Genomic DNA, 7150 nt, shown 5'->3' on the forward strand with positions numbered 1-7150 from the left:
TTGGAGCCACGGATCGGTCTCAAGTTGTGCTTTGTGAAGAGCGAGAGATAAACGGTCTTTCTTTTACACGTGGATATCCAGTTTTTCTGACACCATTTGTTGAAGATGCTGTCATTCCTGGGTTGTATACTTTTGGTGACTTGGAGGAAAAATATCAGGTGTCTGTAGTTGCGAAGATTTGATTTTACATCTTCCATCCTATCCCATCCCATCCCATCCCAACCCATCCCATCCATCTCTGCATCCGTTTTTGTGCCAGTACCATAGTATTTGTTTTGTTAAAGCTCTGCAAGTGTTTATATTTGTTATCCACACAGAAACGCTACCCCACCGCCTCCCCCTTCATCAAAGATGCCTCTCCTTCCAGGGAATGGTGGTGCACACAGACCCATGAACCAGTGGTGGATGAGCGCCCAGCCCCCCTGCACAAGATAATTACGCCATTGGCTCCGAGGCTTGGGAAATACTGCAAAAGAGGTAGAGGGAAGAATGTAAGAGACAGAGACAGGGAGAGGGGCCAAGAAAGGTCACCTGGGAAGGACAAAGCCAGTGTAAGCAGGAACCCACAGAAGCCTGAGGGCCTGTGCGGAGCCTGCGTGTGATTGGGTCTGTGAACAGTCAGTCATGGATGAGGAGCTCCGGGGGCCTACCCCCGCCCTGCTGCAGAGATGTTTGTTACTCCTCTGGTGTCCTACATACTGACTCCTGTGCCTCTGTTTCCCGGAATCCTCCTCGGCTCCTAGCCCCGCTATCTTGCTTCCCTGCTGGCAAAAGTGCTGTGTTTAATAAACCAATAAGACAAGCACATGTACACAAAAGGACTTCACCGGTCAACTTGTGTTATTATCCGGGAGCTGGCAGCCCAAAGAAAGACCGACTTCATTTGGCGCTCAACGCGGACGCACAGGAAGGCAAAAGGAACATTTCCACAGAGGCAGCGTGTGAGGAAAGCCAGGCCCAGACTGAGAAAACCTCTGAACAGGTACAGAAGGCTTGAAAATATGCTTAGGTGCTGACTGAAGAAAAGAAAAATGGTACAGACAGTCATAGGGAAAAAATAGTTTGAAAATAATAAGGTCTTTACAGAAAAAGTAAAGCAATGTAAAAAGAATAAGCCACCTAAGGATGGGAAATATCATTAACACAGGACCTTTGAACCCTATGTAGTGCTTTATCAATGTTAAGCTTTTAAAACTCTAATGAACAAGACATTGGGTTGTGGGGGAAAAACTGCTGAATTAAATCAGTCTATACATTTTTAAGGATGTCTTCACTTTAGAATGGAGGTCAGGAAATGTGTTGTGCTGGGGAAAGGTTATCTCTTTGTTTCCACAGGAAACAAAAAGCTATGGATTCCTTCAAAGTTCATGAAGATAAGATTTGATCGTGTGTATGTGTGTGTGTGTGGGCACTTCCTGAAAATCTTGGCTGCATACATGAAAGAAGAAACCAATAAAAACTACAAGTAGGTGATGTAGATGCCTTTCTCCCGACATGGGTACAGCTCTGAGACCGGATGAGACATGGAAAATCTTTCTTGGCTACAGAGTCCTTGTGACTTATTATTACATGCCACCCTTTCCTATGGCACGAATAGAGATTTATATTACAGTTTGGAGATACAGTCCAAACAGACTTATAAAATTGACAGATGCCTTTTACCTACTCAAACATAAAACAACTAAAAAACATCTTTAACAGACTTGTGCACACTGCACATTCCATACTTGTGCTAATATGATATTTATGTTACCTTTAAAAGTTTATATCTCTCAGAAAACCAAAAAAAAAAAGTATATGTTTTTTCAGAGAAAAAGGACCAGACACCAATGAAGACAAGTAACCCAGGTCATCCAGCTTCTCAGAACGCCTCTGTTGCCGTTTCTTCAAAATTCTGCATCCAGAACAACTCCAACATGGCTCCCTAAGGTGGTCCAGCCTCACAGACTACTCCAGACAAGACTTCAGTTAAGCTCTGCGCTCTCCCATAGCACAGAGACTGGACAACAAATGATACAGTCAGCTCTCCTAGGACTTGACCATTATCCAAAATCTCCCAGGGTCCTCTAAAGATGCCATTGCCCTCAGACAACAGGAAGTAATTTTGAGAACATGACACTCACATTCCCAAGAGGTGGGGTGAGTGGTTTTTGGTCATTTGGTGGGTTATGGGTGTTTGTCCTTGCTTAGAGGGGATTAGTTGCAAGTTGTTATTGGTCATGGTCAGGGAGGAGACTAAGCAGAGGGATTTATTTCTTTTTCTTTCCTCTATCCTTTTTTTCTCTCCTAATTAGTGAGGGGAAAGGGGGTGTTAGGGCATATGAATAATAGGATGAAAGGGTAGATTACAGAATTTACTTTTAAACTAAAAAGCAACTACTAGTCTCAAGTATTTTACATTGGTATAGATTTTTGTATATTGATACAAATTTAAGGTTATCTTTGTTATAAAATACTGTATGTATGTTTCTACTCTTGTTTAAGGTATTGTACCTATGCGGCTCATTTAAAAATGCGATGTAAAAGTTCTAGTCCCTCAAAGCTGTTATGACAAACTATTTAGGATAATTAAGAAATACAGGTTAATAGTTAGTAATCTATCACAGTCAAACTTGTAGTTATGCTTGGTATGTTTTCAAGTTTAAACAGAGATGTATTTTAGACAGGTGGGTGGTCTTCAAACACTTCAGAGATCTACAGAATATGGCATTTAAAATGCTAATAAGTGATGGGGAATGGTCTTCTGTGTCTATGTTTGTCTTATTGGTTGATGAATAAAGCACAGTTGGCCAATAGAGAATCAAGATAGGTGAGACCAGGAGAGGTGGAGGATTCTGGGAAACAGAGGCACAGCCAGTCACCATGTAGGACTCGAGAGGAGTAAGAGGTCTGGACCTTTCTCTGGTAAGAAAAGACCACGTGGAAATACTCAGATTATCAGTTATGGGTTGATAATAAAGTCAGAGCTAGCCAGCAAGAACCACAGCAAACAGCAAACAGCTTCATGATTAATACAGCACCCTGTGTGTTCATTTGGGACTGATGTGGCTCTGGGACCAGGCTGTGCTCATTACACATAAGGTTTTTCATGACGGTGAGATATGTCTGGTCCTGGGAGCACCAATCCACCTCAGAGAAGATGATGGTGTGGGAGCTAGCCATCCAAAGAAAGACCAACTACAGAGCTCAGTTATTCACATGGGCTGAGATTGAAGCTAATACTCTGAAACCTGTTCCTAATCCATAATTTTTTTATGCTTATAAGTTGGATAACAGTACTGAAATCTCTGTCTACATGGCCATCTGAGGGTTATCTTTGAGTCCCATGACCGCCAAGGGATATTTCCATTACACATTTACAGGAAAAAACATTGCAGGTAGCTGTTAAGGCATTTTTCTTCTCGGCAAACAGGATCTGTGGTTTGAGCAGACAGCTGTGGTCGTCAGTTCTAAAGACAGTTTCTCACCAGAGTTTGCCTTTCCGTGGTTAAGTGGAAGGGACTCTAACAAGCTTGACAGAGCTCAGCATTCTTAACTACACCAGAAGTAAAATTTGTGACTCGTTCTCCTTTTATATACCTTTAGAGTTTCAAGGCAAGGGTTTTTGTTATAATTTTAATTTTTATTGTAATTTTATCATAACACGGAGTAGTGATTTGATTTTGTTTGGTGCATATGTATCTTCTCCCCCTTCCTTCAAACTTGACTTGCCACACAAGTTCTGCCCCCTCATTCTTGATGGAGGCTATTTGATGGGTCTTTTTGCATAACTTCAAGTGTCCTGAAAAAAAAAAAAAACGTCTGATCTTCCAAAAACGGCGGTCTTGATGACCTACAATTGGAGACCAGCCATCAGTGGCTCCTCCCTTCCTTGGTGGACGTCTGCCATGTGGAGATAATTCAGTTTGTTTTCGTTACTGACTTCTACTGGATTTGCTCCACGTGACACTATAGCTACTTCTGTAGAAAACTCTCCCTTCCCTGCCGGACAGCAAACTCTTTCATGCCGTCTTCCCCAGACTTCAAGAAGGCTGTGGTTCCCAGCATTGTTTGTGGCCATGCATACGTTGGACTGGTCAGTTTTGGAGGGGCCACTTTTAGACACTAGACTACCCACCGACCCACCCACCCCAAGGAGTCGTGGCAGAAGATGGTCACGTTTAGCACAGTGGCAGAAGGTTCTACATATTCATACCACTCACATGAAACTCTGTTTAGATTCGGTCATGCGACAAGTTTTGAAGTTTGAGTCCCCTGCCCCCCCAACCACCCCTCTCCATGTTGGAGTTCCACTCTGATCTTAAGTGAACTGTGGAGCCAGCCGTGGGAGCAGGTACTTCCTGTAACATCTCCAGCTCAGGAAGTCCTGGCCCAGGCTGGCAAAGTCAAGAACGGCCGTGGGTCTTTGGCTCCTCATAGAAATGGGCTCTGGGTGAGGGGCTCTGCCCTAGTTATCTGTGAGATGGGGATGTCTTCTGTATACATGTTTCTCTTATTGGTTGATGAATAAAACACTGCTTGGCCAATTACCAGTAGAGGCAGGAAGATAGGCGGGACTAGGAGACGAGGAGAATTCTGGGAAATGTAGGCAGAAGGAAACGACATCTAGCTACAGGGAAGATAGGATGCGCCGGTGTTACCTGGTAAGATTAGTAGCTTTGGGTTAATAATTAAGAGAGAGCTAGACAATAAGAAGCCCTAACAATTGACCAGCAGTTTAATAATTAATGTAAGTCTCTGTGTGCTTTTTTTGGGCACTGAGAAAGGCGGCTGGACCTGGCGGGACAGAGAAACTACAGCAGCATATCTGTTTTTGTAGAATTTCTGTCTCATGTGAAGTTCACAGGAACTTCCCACCACGAGAACTGAAAGTTAAGGACTTCAGGAGACGTGGGTTTTTGTTGGCTGGTTCCAATGTGGCAGGGTAAATATTAGTTACCTGGTTATATTTCTTGGCCGGTCCTGTTATGACCCCTGAGTAAATGCTGTAAAATGACCCTTGATGGTTAGACCTAAAGCATTTTCCTAGGCATGTCTGTGACTCCTCGTTTACGCCTTTGAGTCCCCGTTTCTTCTTGTGAAATTTCATGTATCACCGAGAAACAAAACCCGGTGAACAGCCTTGACTCTGAGATTTTAGTGGGGCTTGCTCTGCCTGGCTGGTTCTCCGGGAGCCCTCAGAACCGCTGTCCAGAACATTGCTGAGCTTGAAAGCAGGGGAGATTTTTAAAACAATGTATCCAGCACGTCTTTGGAGATGCTTCTTGTGTGTGAAGAGAAAGTCTTGAAGAAGACAATGGCTCAGACTGAACACTTGAGAAAACTCGCCGTCATTACCCAGAGGACACACACGGGAAAGGAAGTGCTTTGCACCACACTGCTGAGGAGTCAGCAGGATGATTGCTCAAGAGGGGGACACTGGGGGGATAAGCAACAAGGATAGATTTAGGAATGACATTTAGCTGTACAGCTTTTCCTGTGGGAAAAACTAAGCAAGTATTTAAAACAGTAGGAAGGAACCACCACGGGGAATGTTAGCTGTTCTTTAGTGCGGTAGTCTTGGCATAGATGCAAGAAGAAGGCTGCACTCATTAGCTACTCCCCAAATTCCTTACATCTCAAACCATCTACTCAGGCAGAGGGGCGTATCCAAGCTGTTAATTGGGGGAGCGGATAGAGTGATTCTGACGACAAATATTTTTTTAAAACCCTGAGTAACAGTTTAGGGCCTTTTACATGCAAATTTAAAATAAGTCTAGCTGGAAGGAGGAAGACCTGATCACTAAGACTGTAAAGATTTATTGGTTGGCTGGCTTTTGCTCCCTGCACTATAGAAAAGGGCATCAGATCAGTACAAAAACAGCCAGAGCCACGCACATGGTGGGACAGTCTGAAGGCTATGCATTGGGACAGCTGAGCTGGGAGACCCCACCCCCCGCCCCGGGTGGGAACCAGACAGGAAATTCTGAGATAATTACTGTTGGCTTTGGGACTATCCCAGGCCTGGGAAACCCTTGCTTCCATTCTACCCACTAGAGACTTGTTGGTTCCCGGTCAAACACAAGAGAGATGAGAAGAGGCCAGTCTACTCCAAGGCTCTAGGGACCAAACGGTTACCTAGCTGCTGCCAGAGCCATCGGAGCATTCTCCTCAGCCCTGGTTTGAAGGTTCTCCAGTTTCTCCCCAGTCACCTCCACATCCGGCGCTTCCCTGGCGTTGCTGGCTCGGAAAGGTTATATGCCTTTATGTACAGATGTGCTGTCCTCATTATGCAGATGCTTCCATCTGTGCCTCATGTTCATAGTCTCCGTTCAGGGCTCACCATAGCAGCTTTTTGAATGATTCAATCTATTTAGTTGACCCACTTCAGTTTTCAAGAAGACAAGTTGGTTAAATCAAAGATCCACACCAAAAGCTGAAGGTAGGGTTCGGCAGGTAAAGGCGCCTACTGCACAAATTTCACAACCTGAGTTCCAGCGCCAGATGCCACGGTGCAATCAGAAAACTGACTCCTGAAAGTTGTCCCCCCCTCCACCCCCCCTTGTCACGTGTGTTCATGCACACACACACACACACACACACTTAATAAATCAGTCACTGTCTCAAAGTTCAGGTAGGAGGAGCCAATAGCCTCTGCAATAGGAACAGCAACTCTGTGATTTTAGACAACAGCTCTTCCCACATTCCTCCCTGACCTAGGATCCAACAGGCCACCCCTTCCCCTCTGTGCCGAGGGCATGGTGCTCTGACTGTGCTCATTGTAAAGCATCGTGCTCAGGTGGCTGATAGCGGGAGCCAGCAGACGTGCTGGATTTCACACCTCGATGGATGCTTCAAGTCCCCGTGTCAACCTCACTCTCTAGCACCCTTCCTCATTTTAATCCCCCCTCCCTCCCCTCCCCCACCACCACCGTACAACCCATTCCTTCCTGACACACCTTTTATTACCGTGGTAGTTGTGACTTTGGTTTTGTGAGCGTGAGTCTTGCTCTGTGGTCCAGGCTGGAATTAAACTTGAGACGCTCCTGCTTCAGGCTCCCAAGGCTGGGACTGCAGGCACAGGCCGCCATACTCAGCTTGCTTACTTCACGCCTATGCATCCGTTCACGTATGTGTGCACATGCGCGTGCAGGTGTGCGTGTACCTGTGC

Source organism: Mesocricetus auratus, unplaced genomic scaffold, assembly GCF_017639785.1.
Source record: "Mesocricetus auratus isolate SY011 unplaced genomic scaffold, BCM_Maur_2.0 Super-Scaffold_2245, whole genome shotgun sequence".
NCBI classification, from domain to species: domain Eukaryota; kingdom Metazoa; phylum Chordata; class Mammalia; order Rodentia; family Cricetidae; genus Mesocricetus; species Mesocricetus auratus.